General features: G+C 40.0%; 1 protein-coding gene across 1 annotated transcript in view; it reads left to right on the forward strand.

Moving 5' to 3' along the window:
- The first annotated feature begins 210 nt into the window (after positions 1 to 210).
- Positions 211 to 19,918, forward strand: part of NDNF (neuron derived neurotrophic factor) — a 40,061-nt gene continuing 20,353 nt past the window's right edge. The window contains exon 1 of the mRNA XM_003936223.4: positions 211 to 765. The gene's annotated coding sequence lies outside the window, so the exon portion shown is untranslated. The remainder of the gene's footprint in view (positions 766 to 19,918) is intronic.

The raw sequence follows: 19,918 nt of genomic DNA on the forward strand, positions 1-19,918 counted from the left end.
AGGAGAAGAGGGAGAGAGTGCGAGTGTGTGTATGAGTGTGTGTGTGTGTGTGTGTGTGAGTGAGCGCGCGCTGGCGCGCAGCGGGAGGGAGAAGAGGGACGGAGGGGGAAGCGGCGGGCAGAGGAGGGAGGGGGCGGGCGGGCAGCGGTGAGGCGGGAGGGTAAGTGCTGGGAGGGGAAGAGCCTCTGGGCTTCAGCAGTGACACTCGGGAGCGAACAAACACTCCCCGCTTCGAGCCGCGAGAGAGCAGAGCTAACTGAGCAGCGCGCCCGCCACCGCCGCTGCCGCCCCGTGCGCCCGGCTCTCTCCGCACCCCGCGCGGCGCTCCAGCCAGGCGCCTGTGCGGCTCCTGGCCGCCCGCGAAGCCAGCGCCAGCCCCGCGGGCCGCTGCGGCATCCTCCCGCGGCCCGGCCCCCGCACGCTCCCAGCGGTTTAAAAGGACCTCCCGCCGCTTCCCGGCTCTGCCCCGGGATTCCCCAGCCCCGCGCCGCTCCCGGCTCCACTTCGCAGCAACTTCGGCGGCCGCGCGCAGCCCGCCCTCGCCCGCCTTTAAAGTTTGCTGTGGCGACCGCAAAGTTGGGACACTTCATCGGATTGAATTTTTCTCTTTTATCTGCCTCCGTCCCCGCCTTCCAGGTTCCTTGTTCCTGAATACTGGTGCTAAGCATCTTGGCAGGGTCTGGGGACGTGGACTATTTCGCACACCACACCTCTGGGAGGGATTTTTCCTCTTTTCCCTACGAAAAACAAACAGATCTTTTTAAGGTAAGTGGGGAGAGGAAAGCAAAGTCCCAGAGCCCCGACGCCTTAGCCCGCCACCCCGAAACCGAGCACAAGGACCGTTCACACCCGAAGGGTCATCCGAGATGGGGGCTTGAGGCGCGCGCCCCCAAATCGTAAGGGTCCAACAAGCTTCTCGAGGGCGCCCTATCCGTAGGAGCTGAGGGCATGAGGGGCAGAAGCAGGTTTCCCTCGGTTTTGTTTTTGTTGTTTTGTTGTTGTTGTTGTTGTTTTCTTTTTCTATTCTTTTTTCTTTCTTTCTTTCTTTCTTTTTTTAAGCTGCTTTTCAAGCTAGGCGGCCCGGAGAGACGAGAGGAGGTGGACAGACAGCGCACGGGCGGGGAAGACCTGGGAGGGGAGCTCGGGGCACTGTGGGGTCCCGGGAGCCGTGGAGCCTTTATCCCGGACTTGGCCTGCACACTTACTTTGCCCGCCTGCCAAGAGGGCTGTTGCCTCCCTCTCCGGGTTCATGCCCTCCGCCCTCCGCTAGGGAAAGTCAGCGGGAGTGGATTTTGCGTAGGGCGTGTGTTGGGGGGGCGAAAAGCTAGAGGTCCAGGCAGCGCGCCGGTTCCCGTAGGGCGTCTGGGAGCTGGGCAGCCGGGGCCGGGAGCTCGGCCGGGAGCTCGGCCGTCCCTCAACCGCTCTGGCTCCTCATTTGCCCTCTGCGTGGTAGGCGAGCATCGTTAGAGAAACTTCCCTGGTTGAGCGAGGTGGCCTGGGACCGGCTCACACTTTCTTGCAGGGAGCAGAGCGGCCCCCGAGGGGACAACGCCCCCTCCCGCTCCAGCCCGGAGACTCGGCTTCGTGCCTGCGCCCAGTCTGTGCGTGAGTTGGAGCTCGCTCTCAGCCGCGTTACCTTTTCTCCTGAGCTGAATAGCCGCGGCCGCTACAACGAGGGATTCCAGGTCCCAGCTGTTTTCTTGGAGGCACTTTGCAAACTGCTGAATTTTGGGTGCGGTTTCTTTGCATTGCGCGCTCTCGGTTTCCCTTCCTTCCCGCACCCTATCCCAGGCCCAGGCGTGAGAGCTCCCCGCAGTTCCCCGGACCCGCCCCGCACCAGCTCCTCGGAGTTTGCCGCGGGCGCCCTTGCGCTGGCGCTGAGCGGTCCCTCCAGCGAAGTCGCGGTTCCCCTCCCGGCCCCCTTCGGGGCGCTGTCCATTTCTTGCTGTTGGGTACCGAGGGCTCCCTAAAACCAAGAACTTGAGCGGGAAATGAACCTGAGTATGTGTCTGGGGTTTTGTTGTTGTTATGCTTTTTACTTCTTCTTTTTTTTTTTTTTTTTTTTTTTTTTTTAATTATTTACACAGATCTTTTAAGCAACTTTGTTGGGCTGATAAATTTGCTTTTCATCTGTCGATGAAGAATTTATTTTTTCATTTAGTTGCTGCTCTCTCCAAACACACTACCCTCTCATTCCCCCCTTCACCCCCCCTCCTCCTGCCTCGCTTCCTGAACCCTTTTTCTTTTCTGACGGAGGGAATCTCCGCACCTCCTCCTCTCCTCCTCCCACCCGGTCCCAGAGCGCCTGTGAGAACCAGGGGAGTCATCAATGGAAATAAATAGGACCCCGCTCCATTCTCCGCCCCCTTCAAACGAGTAAAATCCTCCCTGGGCTCACAGAAGTACAGATAAAACATCCCTCCTGAGGGAGAGGTTGCTGAGGATTTGATGGGATTGAATTATTTTATTATCTTGAAAGAAGTGATAGATGGATCCGAGAGGGAATATTTGTATAAATCAGAGTGTAGTGACGGCGGTCGGTATGATTATTCATTATTGATTGTTAAGAGTGATAATAAGGCCACAACCCTCGCTAATATTGTGCTTATACTTGGTTTGGTTTATGTTGGTCTCTTATTACAGTGGTTTCAGAAAATGAAAACATCAAAACGATATTAATTCTTCAGTCATTCTGCATATGGGATTAATCAAATGCCAAAAAATATACTGTCCTTTTACCAAAGTTTTAATCTGTGAACCTTTAGAAGATTGCACTCTTATACAATGTCATTTGCCTCCACCTGTCTTCTTAAAGTTTAAAAAACTTGGCAACATAATTAATTATGGTCCCAATTCCCATTTTCAATCTAAACCTATATTCAGGATTATATTAAAATATCCCATCATTTATTCTTCAAAAGTGACTCTTATGAGTTTAAATTCTTGGAGGGGAGAGAAGGACAACTGGGAATGAGGGGCCCAGGAGTTAGAGAAATTAGTACTATTTCAGATTCTCTAAAAATTCCTTTACTTCTTGCTTTAAGGAAAGAAATTACAAGGTCCTTCTCTGCACAGTTCATCACTTCAGTGAATGCCCTTAATCTTTACCACACACTTGAAACATAACAGCCTGCAGCCTTGTCTGCATTATTGCTTTCATTTTTGTGTCAGGACATTTTATTCATTAAACCTGTATGTCAGATGTAGGCTCAGTGTGGCAGTAACACTCTGCTTTAATTAGTAACTATCATAAAAAAGACGCTAGAACTCTGTAATAGGCCTAAATCGCTATGAATTATGTGTGGTATAAATTACGCATTTATTTCAGCAGAAATGAAACCATGAATATAAAACATCTTTTAATCCCTTGCAGATACAGCTTTTATCTCTCAAGATGTAACAAAATATATAATTGAAAAATATCCTTCTAAGGAAAAGAGAAGCCCCCACCCTCTGTTTGTCCTGAGACTGCTTAACATTCATGTGGTAAAGTATGAATGTTAAAGAGTAAAGACTATTGTCACAACATTGCCAATACCAGGCCAATGGAATGCTACCTTGGAAATAGCCACAGTGGGTCAGTTGTCAACTTAATGTAGAGACTTTTCCAGTTGACTGCATGAACCTTGTCTTTTCAGATTTTAGTTTCCTCACTTGCATTTATCGACCAGACTTTGTTGAGGAAGGGGAAATACATATTTTAAAACTCTAACAAATTATTTACATGAAGAAGAGGGAGAAAGGTGGAAATAAAGTGTATCTGTTATCTTCCTTTATTTATTTTATAGCGGTTCTCTTCAGCCTATCTAGAGGTCAGAATTTTTATTTTAAAACTGATTGTGTTTTTATTGTCGTTGTTAGGACATATCGTTTTGGTGGTATGATGGATGAGTAGATATTGGAAATGGAATAGTGATGCCTGAATCAACAGAGAGCATAGGAACAGAGTGTGAATTCACCACATCATATGCACTAATCAAAATTATTTTAATCTCCATTCCTTAGTTTCTCCATGATAAGGTGGTTGATAGTGACCAAACAGTGCTCTCTCTCTCTCTCACTTTTTTGCACCCTGCCTTCTTGTAAGGTCTGGCTTGGGGAGCCGTACACCTATAGTAGCAGCGGAACCTTACCAGAGTCAGTTGCCGTCAGCTAATCACTTGGAAGAAAGTATGTCCCATAGTCATCTGTACTGGATCAAAGGCAAGGATAAACTAATTCATTTTACCCTGAAATAATATCTAGAACCTCTAAATGTTTATTTTAGAATGATTATTCTAAAGGACATAACTTATTCATCCCCTGTGGGCTCATAATCATTTATTAGAAGCCACAGCATAGTTAATAGTGAATAGTAAACCACACGAAATCTTTGCTTTGAAAGCTGATTTTAAAATCAAAGTCCTCCAATATTTAAATACTCTATTTAAAAATACTTTGAATTCTATTCCCTGAAGTTAGGATAAATTTTGCTATATCTTTCCACTGTATTACAAATGTAAAATTACATGACCTTAAGTCATGCTTCTATGTTAATTTCCTCCTAGAAAAAAAAGTAAATACTTTGCTGCACTTGTTAAAAAATAATCATATAGTGTCAGTTGGAAAAACAAGAATGTTAATATTTTATTGTATCACATGGTGGTATGTTGACCATAAACTCAGTTATGTCTTTGTTTGGAATCATACCATTTCAGCGTAAGGCTGTGTTTCCTTGGCTGTGTGTGTTTCACGTATTTCTTGCCTCTTCTGAGATGACATCTGGCATGTGCTGTTCCAGTGCCTATGCCAGTGCCAAAGGCAGGTGCATCCTTGGCTGCTCCCTTCCTAAACACATAACCCAAAGACGCAACATCCACACCTTCCCCTTCCTTCTGGTCCTTTACTAAAAACTGCAAACCAACAAAGACATGAATTTTATTCTTTTGAAATATATGGAAAGCATGTAACATATACTATTAATTCCCCCAATTTTTTTTTAAAAAGGTGTTGCTTGTTTCGGTTTTAAAAATTAAGGGTAAAGAATTTGATCAATGTGTTATAAAAGCAAACTAGCGAAATGTTTCTGTAGATTTTTCACGTTGGGATAAAGAGACAAATTTGGCCACAGGACAACTGCATATTGGGCCCTATTACAATGCCTTTTTTTTTTTTTTTTTTTTTTTTTTTTCAAGGAACTCACTCACTGAGTTTACTTTGATTTAAACTTAAACTCCACAAACCTCAAGTTTATAAGAAAGGTGTAGAAACTTCCAAAATTATATGTCATTATTCTTTCAATAATTTCCATATCCTTTGGAAACTGATTTATTTCAGTAAGTTAGCTAATAGGTTTTGGTTTTCACTTGTTAATTTTTTCTGTAGCAAATTTGAACATAATGCAGTTAATATTTTATATATTTAGCTGAAGTATTTATTTTTAGTCTCACTTATGAAAACTCCGAAATGAATATTTTCTTGAAAAAATAATATGGCTAGAGGTAGCATGAATGCATAATTTATCAAATGTCTCTTTTAATTTTTCTTTTAAAATAATTTGCTGTCGGCCATGTGCGGTGGCTCACACTTGTAATCCCAGCATTTTGGGAGGCCGAGGCGGATGGATCATGAGATCAGGAGTTCAAGACTAGCCTGGCCAAGATGATGGAACCCCATCTCTACTAAAAATACAAAAATTAGCCGGGCATGGTGGCATATGCCTCTAATCTCCGCTACTCAGGAGGCTGATGCGGGAATTGCTTGAACCCAGGAGGCGGAGGATGCAGTGAGCCGAGATCATGCCATTGACTCCAGCCTGGGCAACAGGGCAAGACTCTGTCTCAAAAATAATAATAATAATAATTTTCTGTCTTTTTATATTTAAAAGAAAACCTTATATAAAGTATGGAGAGTACTCAATGAAAATATGATTTCGCATGAATGGAACTCTTAGACACTGCTTCCACAGCATGGAGACTTTTAAATATAAAAACCAAATTATAAAAGTTCACAACATGCATGGACGTTTGCTTTCTAACTGGAATGATTTCAGCTAATATCACAAATAGTAGTGACCAGCTGAAGTAAATGGAGACTGTACAAGTTTCTGTCACTGTTTCTTCTCTCTAAGAGGAAATCAAGGCAAACACCCTCTTCTTCCAGCTGTGTGCTCTGAGAACATATATCCCACAGTCTAAAAGCATAGCCAAAATATGGACTATATCCAAATATGCATTTTATCAACAACTGAAAATCACCGTATCTTGTCTTCTTAGGCAATGTCCTTATATACACAGATGTAGATAAAATAGGAGACTGAAATTAACATTTTCTAAAATAAGCAGTAAGATTTGAACTCCTGATTAGACCTGTAAAGTATGGTATCTTGTTCTTGAAATCACCATGACTGTTTTTAAAAATTATAATATAGGAACTATGAACAAATTGGTATATACAAGACAGACAATGCCCTATCCTGATAGTTGACAGACAAACTGTTGGCAGACAGTTGGGGGTAGTGTTGTGGTACTTACTTGAAAATACTGTGTTTAAGAGAGAAAAAGTAGAATAAAAGGGCCTGATTGATTTATTTAAGACTACTTTCTCCAGTTTAGCTGCTACCAGTGTATGGTGCTTTCTGGTGTGTCGATGGTTATAATTTATATTATGTTGTAGTGAAAAGTAAAGCATAGTAATCCGTATACACCTCAGAGATGGCTTTGATGACTCTTTTGAGTGCAAGTCATAGGGATACTAAGGCTGTGGCATAATAGTATGCATTTTATTCCAGTAATAAAATGCATTTCTGGTAGAATTATCAGACCTATAAAAAACCCACACAAACATAAAAGCACTTGATTCATTTGACTTACCTTCTTTAAAAAATACATTTAAAAGCACATGATAAATACATGCTTACCCATAATGATACACTAGTGTGTGTGTGTGTGTGTGTATTTATATATATATATATGATATAGTTCTAAATATTATGTATATGTTGATCACTCTCAATAAATGTAATTTTATGTTAAATTCCAGCATTCACTAAAATTCATTGATATTATCTAAAGCTTCAAATTTAGATTGATTCATAAGTCGCTGGATCTTGTAATTGAAGAGAGATTTGTTGCCAACAGTGGGGCAGAGATCAGAAACAGCAGTGCTAGCACGCAGTAAACTGGGGAAAAAACAGCAGTCATTAATCTTGGTGCCTCTCCGAGTCTCTGATATTGTCAGTTCTGTGGATGCTATGAAAATATGTTACTTTTTATGGAAAAAGAAAACTGCCTCTTAAATGAGAGATGAACATTTAACACTCTAACGATCACAATAGCAGGATTCATACTAGAACTGACAGGTGGGTTACATGAGAGTGAGAGATGGCCTTAGAGGTACCAGGGAAGCCACCCTGCTCCCAAGGCCTCTCAGCGTATCAAAACGTATCTGAAAAAATATAGTTTTTCAAAACGTTTACAGTAATTTAATTTTTTCAGTGTCCCCTATAAATACAAAAATATCTCTGCGATGGGACATGGGTAAGCTCATATCAGCTAATATTTTACAAAGATATTTTAATAACTAGATGAAGCCAGATGGCTTAAGACAAAATTTTAGAGAAGGGTAATTTTATAAATATATGTATGTATGTGTATGTGTATTTCATTCTTTACAGATAAAAGTGACTATAAGTAGATCTTCTGGTATTTCCTTCTTACAACATAATGAGGCAATTTGTGCCCCACACTGAGGCAAAGAGGACACCCCCATTTAGAGACCTCTGCTTTACAAGGTTGACACTATCAGAAGCTGTCCAGGAATTAGAAAAGGACATTTGAAATTATCTATGCAAGGTTAGGCTCAGTGAATATTTGCATTTAAAAAACTTGTCTTTTAATTACAGTGAAGTAGAGGATACAAGATACGAAGTGGAGGTTGCCCATTGCCTTTAAAATCTTACTGAACAAATATTCAGCTTCTGATAGTGTCATCCTTGTAAAGCAGAGGTCTCTAAAAGGGGGTGCCCTCTTTGCCTTATTGAGGAGCACAGATTGCTTCATGGCGTAAGATGCAAATACCAGATCTATTTATAGTCACTTTTATCTGTAAAGAATGAAATCAAGTTTTGTGAATATTAGTTAATACTATATAAATCAACAAAATCACTCTTAACTCAGGATATCAGATGGTCATCTAACAAAAAAGAACGGCAGAGGTGACAGAGTGTATGAAGCAAAAATAATGCAAGATAAAAATAATGATATTCTGCTAGGTGCAGTGGCACAATTATAGTCCCAGCCACTGAGGAGGCTGAGGCCGAAGGACCACTTGAGCCCAGGAGTTTGAAGCTATAGTACATAATGATCTCCCTTGTGCATAGCCACTGTAGTCCAGCCTGGGCAACATACTGATACTCCATTTCTAAAAATAATAATAATAATAATAGTGACATTATAATCAGCCATTTACAAAACACCTGAAATTAACCATAAAACTATTTGAAAGGTACAATTATATCTACTATAATCATCTATGATACTCATCCCAGTATAGAGTACTTTTAAGTATTTTTAAATGTATTATAAGTATGTGTGTATACAGACACACACACACAAACCGACACACACACATTTTTGTTTTGAAATCACAATTCTAAGAGATTTGGAGACCTCAGTGCAGACAACACATTACGGAGTGAGAGGCATTGAAAGGAAGTGAGCAAATAGCTGAAAAAGCTCTCAAACTAGTCATAATTTCCACATATTTCTCAATTACTTGTAGACTTATTTGATAATACCTCTGTTATGAATAGATGTGCCCCATTATGTTCTGGAACTTTCAGTAATCTGAGAGTTTAAAAAGTTCTATCCAGCTGGGCATGGGGTGGCTCACGCCTGTAATCCCAGCACTCTGGGAGGCCAAGTATGTAGATCACCTGAGGTCAGGATTCAAGACCAGCCTGGCCAACATGGTGAAACCCTGGCTCTACAAAAAATACAAAAGTTAGCTGGTCGTCGGGGTGCACATCTATAATCCCAACTACTCAGGAGGCTGAGGCAGGAGAATTGCTCCAACCCAGAAGGCAGAGGTTGCAGTGAGCCACGATGGCGCCACTGCACCCCAGCCTGAGTGACAAAGTGAGACTCCGTCTCAAAAAAAAAAAGTTCTGGTCAACATTTTCCATGTATAGTGTGTTAAATTTTGAAGTTTTTCTTTGAAATTATAATATTTCTCAGTCATATTGTCAGTTATTAACTAATGTTAAAATTGTTTCCATGCTTTGAATTTTACAGTGGAAGTGGAAATGATTCTATTTATTAATAATGCTGTTATCTTTGTATAACCCTTGATTGTTTACAAGGTACCTCCATATCCATCACTTTCCTTAACCCTCACAGTAACCCTTCTACTCCTGATAAATCTGACATTCAGTTTTAGTGAAGAGACTTAACTACACTCACAGAAACTTGTTAAATAAAGTTGTAACTCTTTGGTTTTAGAAGCAAATTTGATGAAAATGTTTAAAAACTTAAGCTGAGATTAGTTGTCAATTTAATTTTTCTGGACAATTTGCTTAGAATTTTTTTACAATTTAATTATTCAGAATACCACTTAGCCTAAATCCACACAACCATAATTGTAGACTATGCACTCACTGTTTGTTTTTGGTAATAGTTAACTTCTTAGGGAATTTTTAAAGGGGAAACTAAACTTTTTCATATATAAATGATTATTTCAGGTAAAGCAGAAAACTTACCTTTGACAGTAAAAAAAGTAGCTCTAAATGCCACAAAGGGCTAACAGTTGATAAATAATCCCCATATCTCTCCTTCCAGAAGGTTAGTCTGTTTTAATAGGGGAAATCATTGAAAGTGAAGTGGAACATCAATCTCTGAACATGACAGGTACTGATGTAAACCTCTCCAACTCCCCCACTTCCCCAACCACCATTGGCACAGTCTCCTCCTGTCATAAAAGGTAAATTACATTATGAGTTTGCTTTATTAAGTCTACTTATAGCCTGAAATCATCTCTTGAAGGCAAATTTTCTCTTTTCAGCCCTCCTTTTAGTTAGTCCTACTAACCCAGTCATTCAGATCTGGATATTACAGTGTTCTAAGATATGCTATTTGTTGAGTTTGATTTCTTTCCTCTTTCTCTCTCCTGCTCTCTCTCTCTGTCTGTCTCTTTTTCTCTCTTTGTGCGTGTGTGTGTGTGTGCACATATGTGTAACAGACAAAGCCTTTCACGTGTCTTGGAGACAAGTTATCCAAAAAAGGAAATAATAAAACATATTTTCTTCTGTAAATAGAGCCCAATAAGAAAATGTGGGATTAGAAAAATAACTTAGAAGCTTATTAGAGATACATAACCCATGATATTAAAATCTATTCCAATATGTATGGTCGCTGCAATCACTGAAAAATCAATAAGCCGCAGGATCCCTCCTGAAATTCGTAGCAATTAGTAGTAATTTACCTATCAAGTTATTCCATTATAATGTTAATTGTGTGGCATTCTTGAAAGGCAAGAGTTGAAGTTAGATCAGTTCTAAGATTTATAAAATTATTTTTAAGTTACTTTTTTAAAAGTTGGATGAAACTGTACATTTCAGAGAAATGAGAGCGCTTATAGACATATATAAGAAAAGATATTCCAAAACTTGAAAAGTTTAAAACCGTTTAAAATTTAATAAGAAAAATCAGTTCAGATGGTGGAAGTATTTGTTCAGATACTCATATTAACACTCCAGCCACCAAACTCAGTCTATACGTTTTTTAAAAATTTCCACATTTAAAGTTTATCCACACTTACAAAGCAATGACAACAACCAGGCAGTTTCGAGACCTCTTTTTCTCTTGGTAGACTCTATCTTGTGTAATGATCACTGAACGTTGTTGACCGTGACACTCGCCAGCTGCAGCTTTTTCCTCCATGCTTCCCTTGAAAAAACAGGAGAAGAAAAACCACACCTAACTGTATATCTTACTTCCTTGGGGGGAAAAGGATTACATAATTGTGGGTCTGAATTCCCATATTGTGTCAGTGTTTGTGGTTTGTCATCTCTCTAATTGTTGTAGGTTTACATGCTTATATTATTTCATCACAATTTGCTATAAACTCTTTATTGAAAACGACTGTGGGGTGTGTCTGTGTCGTTTGCCTTTTGAAAGTGTTATTTTCTTTAATCATCTCTTAATCCAGAAATAATAATGCAGAACATCTCAGGAACTCATCCTGATCCTCAGTGCTCTGATCTCAACACATGCATCTTAAATCCTTTGCTAGATCTAATGCCTAAAAAGCCCGATTTGAACCAGTGTTGATCCGGCTTTATTTATTAAACAATGTTGCTGTCCTCAGATAAGATGTATGAAGGGTAACAAAAAGCATATTAAGAGTATACTATTATTTTGTGATTATTTTTTTTTTTAAATGCAACATCTTGGCCTTTACCCTGTGGTTCTAGTCAGTCTCTAATTGAATTAGGGTCCTAACCTGTTAGGTTAGGTAAATAAAGACGGAATAATCTGATGCTGAAACTCCTTTACATATCTCTGTTTTAAGAGCAAGTCAAGACATGTTTTTTGCTGCTGAATAAAATGTTGCAACCAGTTTGAGAAACTGGCTTACACTATTTGAAGATAAATAGAACCTTTTTAAATTTAAAAGAACATTCATATCAATTATTTCATTTAATCTCATAACAATCCTGGGAATAATTATCTCCATTTTGTAGATGAGGTAATTGAGATTGAAGGGGATTAAGAGACTCACTCAAAGTACCAAAGCCGATCATGGCTTAATCAGCACTTCTTCAACTCAGATCTTTGACTCAGATCTTACTCTAAGTTGAGTGATCTTTTTTAATTTTGCTTTGGCAGCCTTTAAATTCGTGTATTTATTTATTTATTCATGCATTTAGTCATTTATTCAAGTGTTTCAGAACTTGAATAAATGACTAAATGCATGAATAAATAAATAATAAAAATTACACAATAGTTGGGGGGTGGCAGTAAAGAACAGACCAAAAAATACATTCAGGTGTTTGGGAAAAAAACTTAATCCTGAATTGACCAGAAAGGCAGACATGGGAAGAGTTCACCTGAGACATTGAGCTATGAGCTAGGAAAGAAGAGACAGAGAAAGAAAAGGAAATGATATTAACTATTCTTTCTCCAAATTGCTAGATTGTGGATGTGAGGGCAATCTGGCGGCGACATCTGTCACCCCTTTGATGGCCAGGGTTGATTCAGCTGATCTGGCTGGCTGGGCGGTTGTCCTCTTCCTCCCTTCCTGCTCCACGTGTGTCCCTCCCGAAGCTGCACATTGTGTCAAAGAAGACAACCATCCCTGATGGTGGAGGAGCGGTCTTTGGTCAAGAGTATACAAGTAGTTACGCTCCCCTGCTAGAACCTCCAAACAAGCCCTCAAATTACGGGATTGTCAGGAACCATTGTCTTTGGAGAATATTTTCTAATCTTTCCAGAGGTGTTTTTGTTTTGGGGGGCCTCGGATTTTATAAGAGGGCTGGTCGAATATATGCATATAATAAATAAAGATGGTAACTTTTAAGTTACTTTCTTTTACAAAAACAAGTTAACTGCATACTTGTGTGCCCTTCTCTTTTTTTTTTCTGGAAATAATATTTGCAGGGCAAGGAAATATTCATTCATCTATCTGTGGATTATGTTAGCTTTTTTGTAGTTTTTTTTAAATTACTATTTTGGGTATGTCTTGTGCTTTGGCACTAGAGGTCACCACAAAGTATTTATTATCCTTTAATACTAAATACTTAGGATTTAGTGCTGACCCATCAAAAGAATTGCTGGGGACCTTGAGTGTGAGGATGAAAGAGAATTTGAAGCTTCCGGACCATCAAATACTTGGGTAAATGTGGGATTAGGCCCATAGAATGAAGCATCACTTTTTTACTCTATGCAATTCACTATTCTGTAGTAGTAATAAATGATTTCTTCTTAATCTCATTTTATTTGTTAGTAGAGTTTTTGCAAACTCTATTAAATATATGAACAAACTAGAAACTTTGGTGTAATTTTGAATCTTGTCACCATCTCCTAAGTAGTCCACTGATTCATTATTGGGCTTTATGGTAAACACAAACTACTTGAGGGAATAAACTTTTTTTTGTAATGTAAAAAAGGTAGGCTGGGCACGGTGGCTCATACCTGTGATCCCAGCATTTTGAAAGACTAAGGCATGAGGATCTCTTGAGGCCAGGAGTTCCAAACCAGCCTGGGCAACCAATCAAAACCCCGTCTCTCCAAAACCAAAAAAATTAGCCAGACGTGGTGACATGTGCCTGTACTTGCAGCTACTTAGGTGGCTGAGGTGGGAGGATTGCTTGAGCCTGAGAGGTCAAGGCTGCCGTGAGCCATAATTGCACCACTGTATTCCATCCTGGGTGACAGAGCAAGACTTTGCCTCAAAAATAAAAAATAAAAATAAAAAAAGAAAGAAGGTAGAGGAAAGAGAAAACTGAAATAGTACGGATCTAATAACGGTTCTTAAAGAAAAAGGATATGAGCAATGCCTATTTTGTTCATACTTCTCCTAAATCGAGGTTTAAAATATTAAAACTTGGTAGTAAATGAAAATTAAAGATCAGAACGTTTTAACAATCAAAATTCTAGAGATGAAAATCCTAGTGCTGCTACTACCTGATGATAGGTCTTCATATTTTTGGAGTTTCAAAATAAAAATACATGAGAATCACGAGATTGGAAGAGACAGACCCATCACCTGGCTGTCCAAGTGCAGTCCATGAACTATCAGCATCAACATCTCCTGAGAGCCCATTAGAAAGGACCACTCTCAGGGACTTATCCCAGACCTGTTGAACCAGAATCTGCATTTTAATGGGAAACAGTGATTTGTGTGCATGTAAAGGTTTGAGAAGCACTTGTCTATGCCATTCCTGTGCTCAGATCAGAATATCTCCTGACCAAACCAAAATTTACGTGTTTTCAGAGGAAAGAGACTCTCCTGAGTAATATGCTATTTTTGTTCTTATCAGGACATTTTTATGTTCTTAAAGACAGAAAAAAATGCATCCTTACACAGGTTCCTGGACCATCTGGCACATGCCATCACTCTGTGGCAGCCATGCCAATGGATGTCCATGATGTCCCCCTCAACAGATTAAAGATACACTTCCAGACTATTTGAATTTTACACAATGACCTATTGTATATAAGTTGAGCACCCATTAAATTGTCAAAAGCATTCATATCTTATTTGCTATTTAGCCTATATTTTCTCTTGAAACAAACTTCATGCATTAACAACAATAGTCAACTTGAATGTTCATTTTTGTTTATTCATTACACATCCAAAACATGTCATGAGTATCTGCTTGATGTTGGGCTCTGTGGTCAGTACTATATCTTGTAGATATACGTAGGATTCCTTTTCTACCCTTAGGAAACTCCAGAATGTGTAAAAACCATTTAAGATGGTCTTCAGTAGAAATACGAGCATACTAAAGTGCACAACCAAATTTCACTTGTCACTGTTGAAGACTGAGTCTTAAAGAATGAATAGAAATTTGCCAACCAGAGAGGCAATAAAGGCATCCTACCAAAAGAAGTGACCTGTGCCCAAGCTAGAGGCACTTGCTGGGAATATGAAGCAGAGGATAAGGAGCTTATAGGAAATGAGTGTGGCAGAGTGCAGGGCTTGAGAGTGAAAGACCTCATGGGCCATGGACTTCATTCTCTGGGTAATGGAAAGCCATCTGACTTTTTTGTTGTTGTTGAAAAGTGAAATAGATTTTTGTTTGTAAAGGTGCCATTGTCAGTACTGTAGAAAATGAATGAGAGATATTGGAAATGAGTATGAGAGCAGTTAGATGGGACGCAGTCTAACTGTTTTCATACCCACTTCCAGCATCTCTCGTTCATTTTCTACAGTACTGACAGTGGATAATTTGAGACATTGGCAATTTGGATAGAAAAGAACAAATTTGAGAGAATATGCAGTGAGTGGATGGCAGGATTTGATGATTAATAGGACATGGGGATGGAAAGTCAGATAGCATGGAGGTCTCTAGTTTCATAACTGGAAAGATCGTGCTGCTGCCCTGGCTTGTCCTGATGTTCATGCAGCATCTTTGTTTCCCCTTCAGCAGCCTTGTCAGGAACTACTGTTACATTTCAGTCAACAAACGTGGAAACCAAGGTTCAGAGCAGTTGCATCATCTACCCTCAGTGGTATGGAGGCATTCTGGCAGAGGGAGGAATGGAGCTCATATTCAAATTCAAGCCTGACTCTCTCAAGTCTGGCTTGCAGAGGCGTCTGCTGAATCATTTTACACTGTTGAGGGTTAGGTGCCTGGGTTTCAGAAGGAGAATAAAGCTGAAGCTAAGAATTAGCTTTGAGGGTTTGGTAAACAGCCGCCCCTAACTTCTTTGCACAGTACAGAAATTTTAGGAATTTTTCTGATGGGAGATATTTCAGATTGCTTGGCTGTCTGCTGTTAGCTTTTTGAAAACAGTATAATTCAACAAATATTTATCCAATGCCTACTTTGCACAAGAAAACTAAAAACAGCTACATAGGGGATGTAAAAATGAGCAAAAAGTAATTTTTGTTCATAAACTTGTGTTTATGTAAGTCCCATGAGGAACTTTTTTATAAGTACAAGAAAAATATAAAAATAATTATAATTCAAGTGAGATGAGAAAGTAACATTAAAAAACAAAGTCTTTGGTTTCACCAGAGGACTGTAATTGCATCTTATTGGTCTCTGAGGTTCCCAGGGGACTTGCAGTAGGCACTTCATAAACACTGGTTGACTTACTGACAGTGTACAGGGAGAGCTCAGATAACAAACCATCTAAATAAACACCACACTGTAGCAATCCTATTAAGAATCTCCCCAGAGATTTTATAGCACTCTGTTTTGGATATCTCAGACCAGCAAGTCAGGAAGCATCCTCCCTCTGCAGGAACACTTCCTACCTTTCAAATTGCTTCCTTCAGTGGAATGGCTTTGTCATATATGCCCTCATGTTGCTGAGCTCCAAGCTCCTTCTCCCTAAAACCATGGGTACTGGCTGGGTGAGCTGGAGAGCCTCTAATCCTTCTCATCTGATAATGGACGTCAGAGCATCTGGTTTCATCCCTGGGTTTAACATTGGCCAGTTATTCCTCAGCTGACATGACTGCTGGGCCTCAGTGAGCGAGTGCCTGTCTTCAGTCCTCATAGCTTGACAGCGTGTCCTTCTTTGTGGCTGATGGTTGCAGTTAACTCAGGCGAGGCAGGTTCCCAGGTACAAAGCCTGGGACACCAGTGTTTGTCCTTCGGCTGTCACTTCCTCAGTGTTCTCATCTGTTAAATGTCCCTTCTGGTTCCCAAATCCCGTGACTCTGTATGGCTTACTCTTTATACAAGGCCTTGCTGAAATGTTCCTTCCTCAGAGAGGGCTTCTTGCCCACTTCAGCCTGCAAGGGCCCTTTAGTTCCCAACCTTCACCTCTCTATATGTCCCTTCTAGCCCCTTAGCCTGTGTCATTGTCTTTAGAGTGCTCAGTGCCCTCTGGGATCATTCTATTAATTACTTTGTTCTTTACTTGTTTGTCATCCCTTTTATCCACCGAGTTTAAGCTCTACACGCTCAAGATCTTCACACATCTTGTTTACTACCTCATTCCCAGCAGGTCAGGCCGTGCCTAGAACAAAGTGGAATCACCCAGTGAATTCTATATTCCCACCATGCTTGCTCTCTTCTGTTGTCACTGCCTTGTTGGTGGGTATCACTTCTTATTACATCACTAGAAGCTGGCTTATAAAAGATTTCTTCGATGGAAACTTTAGGGCGGATGCAGCCCACGTGTTTAACAGACATCACCAGCAAAATCACCAAGGCAGTTTTTAAAACCAGGTTTGTCATAGAAACATCTTTGAACTTGAATCATTTTAAGTAACTTGTCTTGTTAATATGGTGAGTAGAACTAGAAAAACATTTTGAATATTTAAGATCCTTTGAGAAGATAGTGCGTATGGCCTGAGATAAATGGAAAATAAGCAAAAATTCAAGGTCGTGCCTAAATGAAATGACTGATAGTTTTTTAGAATCTTTTATTCTTGCTGTAGTATTATGTTTTAGTCTTTCAGTTTTATCCTTGCTGTTACTAGCAAACAAACCAGTAACTGTCTCAGTTCAGAAGAAATAGTAATGGTTCAATTTGATCCATCAGTATTTAGTGAGCATTTAACATGTATATTGCAAAATGTATGAAAAGATTGCTCATCTTTCCCTTTTAGAGTATTATATGTCAAAGCTTAGTGTCTATCCTGAAGATGCTGCCAGTCACTTCCTTACTCTCTTCAGCCTGGTTTTCTCGACCGTCTCAGTGATTGCAGTGAATTCCCTCCAATTCTGGATTATTCCATTGCCTTTAGAATTCCTCCAGCAATGGTGCTGCTACCCAAATAAGTGCTTAGTAGCACAAGTTATATGGCATTTGGCAGGTCTCAGTTTGTAAGAAGGTGCATAGGTTTTATTTAGCCTATCTGTTTGGACATAGCTTATAAGCAGGTCTGGTCACATATAACAAATAGTAATATTTTCTTGTCAAATTTTCTTACCTTCTCTATCCGTCTTTCTTAATTCTGTTACCTGCTCATTTACCATAAGCAACCACTTTCCAGGGTGGAAATATGCCTTTGGACTTTTCTCCTCTGGGTACTTTTAACAAATTGGTTGGCCTCAAATAATATGCATCCCTTCATTTAAAATTTAAGTTCATAGAAGCAACTTCTGGGGAGTGGTTCATGTGTGTATGTATATATTGCCTTTCTCTAATATGTCTCTTCAACCATCCACGTATCTGGCAGATCCCATATCCCACCATGATAATTTAAATCAGTATTTTTAATTTTTTAACCACATATCCTACTACTTTCAACCATAGCCTTTTCTCATTTATGTTTCTCATCATATAAGAGAATCCTTCCTCTTTTCTCCTCTGTTCCAATACCTTCTTAAATATAATAACTAGTTTTTAAAACTGTATCTAAGATAGACAACTATTCAGGTTATTTGGTGCCACCTGAAAATTGTATGTAATTTATTTTTCTCATTTCTTCCACCCTTGCATTACTTTATGTTTGTCATTTTAGCATATGCATGATCTATAATCAATGTGTTATTTTTGATTTCTCTTTTTCTCTCACTTCCTTCCTCCAGCTTACCTGCATGTTCTGCCAATCCAACCTGCAAAACATATCCTCAATTTTTCCATTATTCCTCATCTCTACAAATTGAAACCATCACCATCTCTACCATTGACAACTGCAGTAGCCTTCATCTAGTATTTTTGCTTTCACAAGGATAAAGTAGTTTTCTGCTTTTAAAAGTACCCCTTCTCTGAAATCCATTTTCTACACAATAGACAGAGTTATCCTTAAAGAAGGCTTAGATCACTTCATGGCCTTTCTTTGCTTAAGGAGCTTTCCACTCATGCCTGTAATCCCAGCACTTTGGGAGGCCAAGACAGAAGGATCACCTGAGCCCAGGAGTTTGAGGCCAGCTTGGGCAACATGACAAGATCCCTTCTATATAAAAATAAAAAAAGTAGCTGAGTAAGGTGGCACATACCTGTAGTCCCAGCTACTCAGAAGGCTGAGGCGGGAGGATCGCTTGAGCTCAGGAGGTAGCGGTTGCAGTGAGTCTTGATTGCAACACTGCACTCCAGCCTTGGGAACAGAGCAAGACCCTGTCTCAAAAAGTTGGTGGTGGGGGCTTTCCAACACACTTAGAACAGAATCCAAACTCCTTAATACGGGTGCAAATCTCTATGTGATCGGCATTTGTATTCCATTCTTCCCTCACCCATTCTGTTCCACACTGATGTCCTTTTCTTTTGCCAACACCTCAAGCTTAATGGTGCCTCAGTGCCTTTGCACGAGCTATTTCTCTGCCCAGAATGCTTTTTCTCCTGACACTTATTTGCTTCATTGACTTCTTCTTGTCATTCAGATCACAGCACAAATGTCATCTCCTCTAAGAAAACTTCTCTAAATACTCAATCTAAAATGGCCATAACTTTGCTCTTTTACACAAGCCTATTTTAATTTTTAGCATAACTAACAGCAGTAGTGTTTTCTTGTTTGTGTATCTGTTTATATGTTGCCTGTCACTCCTACTAGAACACTTAACTTCCTGTGGTCACCACTGTCCCTAAGAGAGTATCTGGCATGTAGCAAAAAAACTTCTGTAGATACTGAATTAAAAAATAATAAATGTGCCGGGCGCGGTGGCTCAAGCCTGTAATCCCAGCACTTTGGGAGGCCGAGGCGGGTGGATCACGAGGTCGAGAGATCGAGACCGTCCTGGTCAACAAGGTGAAACCCCGTCTCTACTAAAAATACAAAAAGTTAGCTGGGCAGGGTGGCGCGTGCCTGTAATCCCAGTTACTCAGGAGGCTGAGGCAGGAGAATTGCCTGAACCCAGGAGGCGGAGGTTGCGGTGAGCCGAGATCGCGCCATTGCACTCCAGCCTGGGTAACGAGAGTGAAACTCCGTCTCAAAATAATAATAATAATAATAATAATAATAATAATAATAATAATAAATGAGTGGAAATGCTGACATTGGACTCTCTTGGTTGGGCAGATACATTTTCCCCCATAAATAGATGATAAGTTACTAAGATGCATTTTTTTTGAGACTTTACATTATCCAGTTGAGTTTGGAGTATGAAATCAATATTTGGCAAGCTCATTCCCTTCATTTTTGCTCTTTTGTACATATTTAGGTTTTGGTGTCCTAAGAAATCCATGGAGTACCTTACTGAAGAGTTCACTTCTTGGATAAAACGGCTGTAAAAATCAAATTTTTAGGGTGCTACACATTGCAAGGACTCAGTATTTTTTTGTTGACTGTGTCAATTCATGCCTCTCACCTTCCAGGC

This window comes from Saimiri boliviensis, chromosome 3 (genome assembly GCF_048565385.1).
Source record: "Saimiri boliviensis isolate mSaiBol1 chromosome 3, mSaiBol1.pri, whole genome shotgun sequence".
NCBI classification, from domain to species: domain Eukaryota; kingdom Metazoa; phylum Chordata; class Mammalia; order Primates; family Cebidae; genus Saimiri; species Saimiri boliviensis.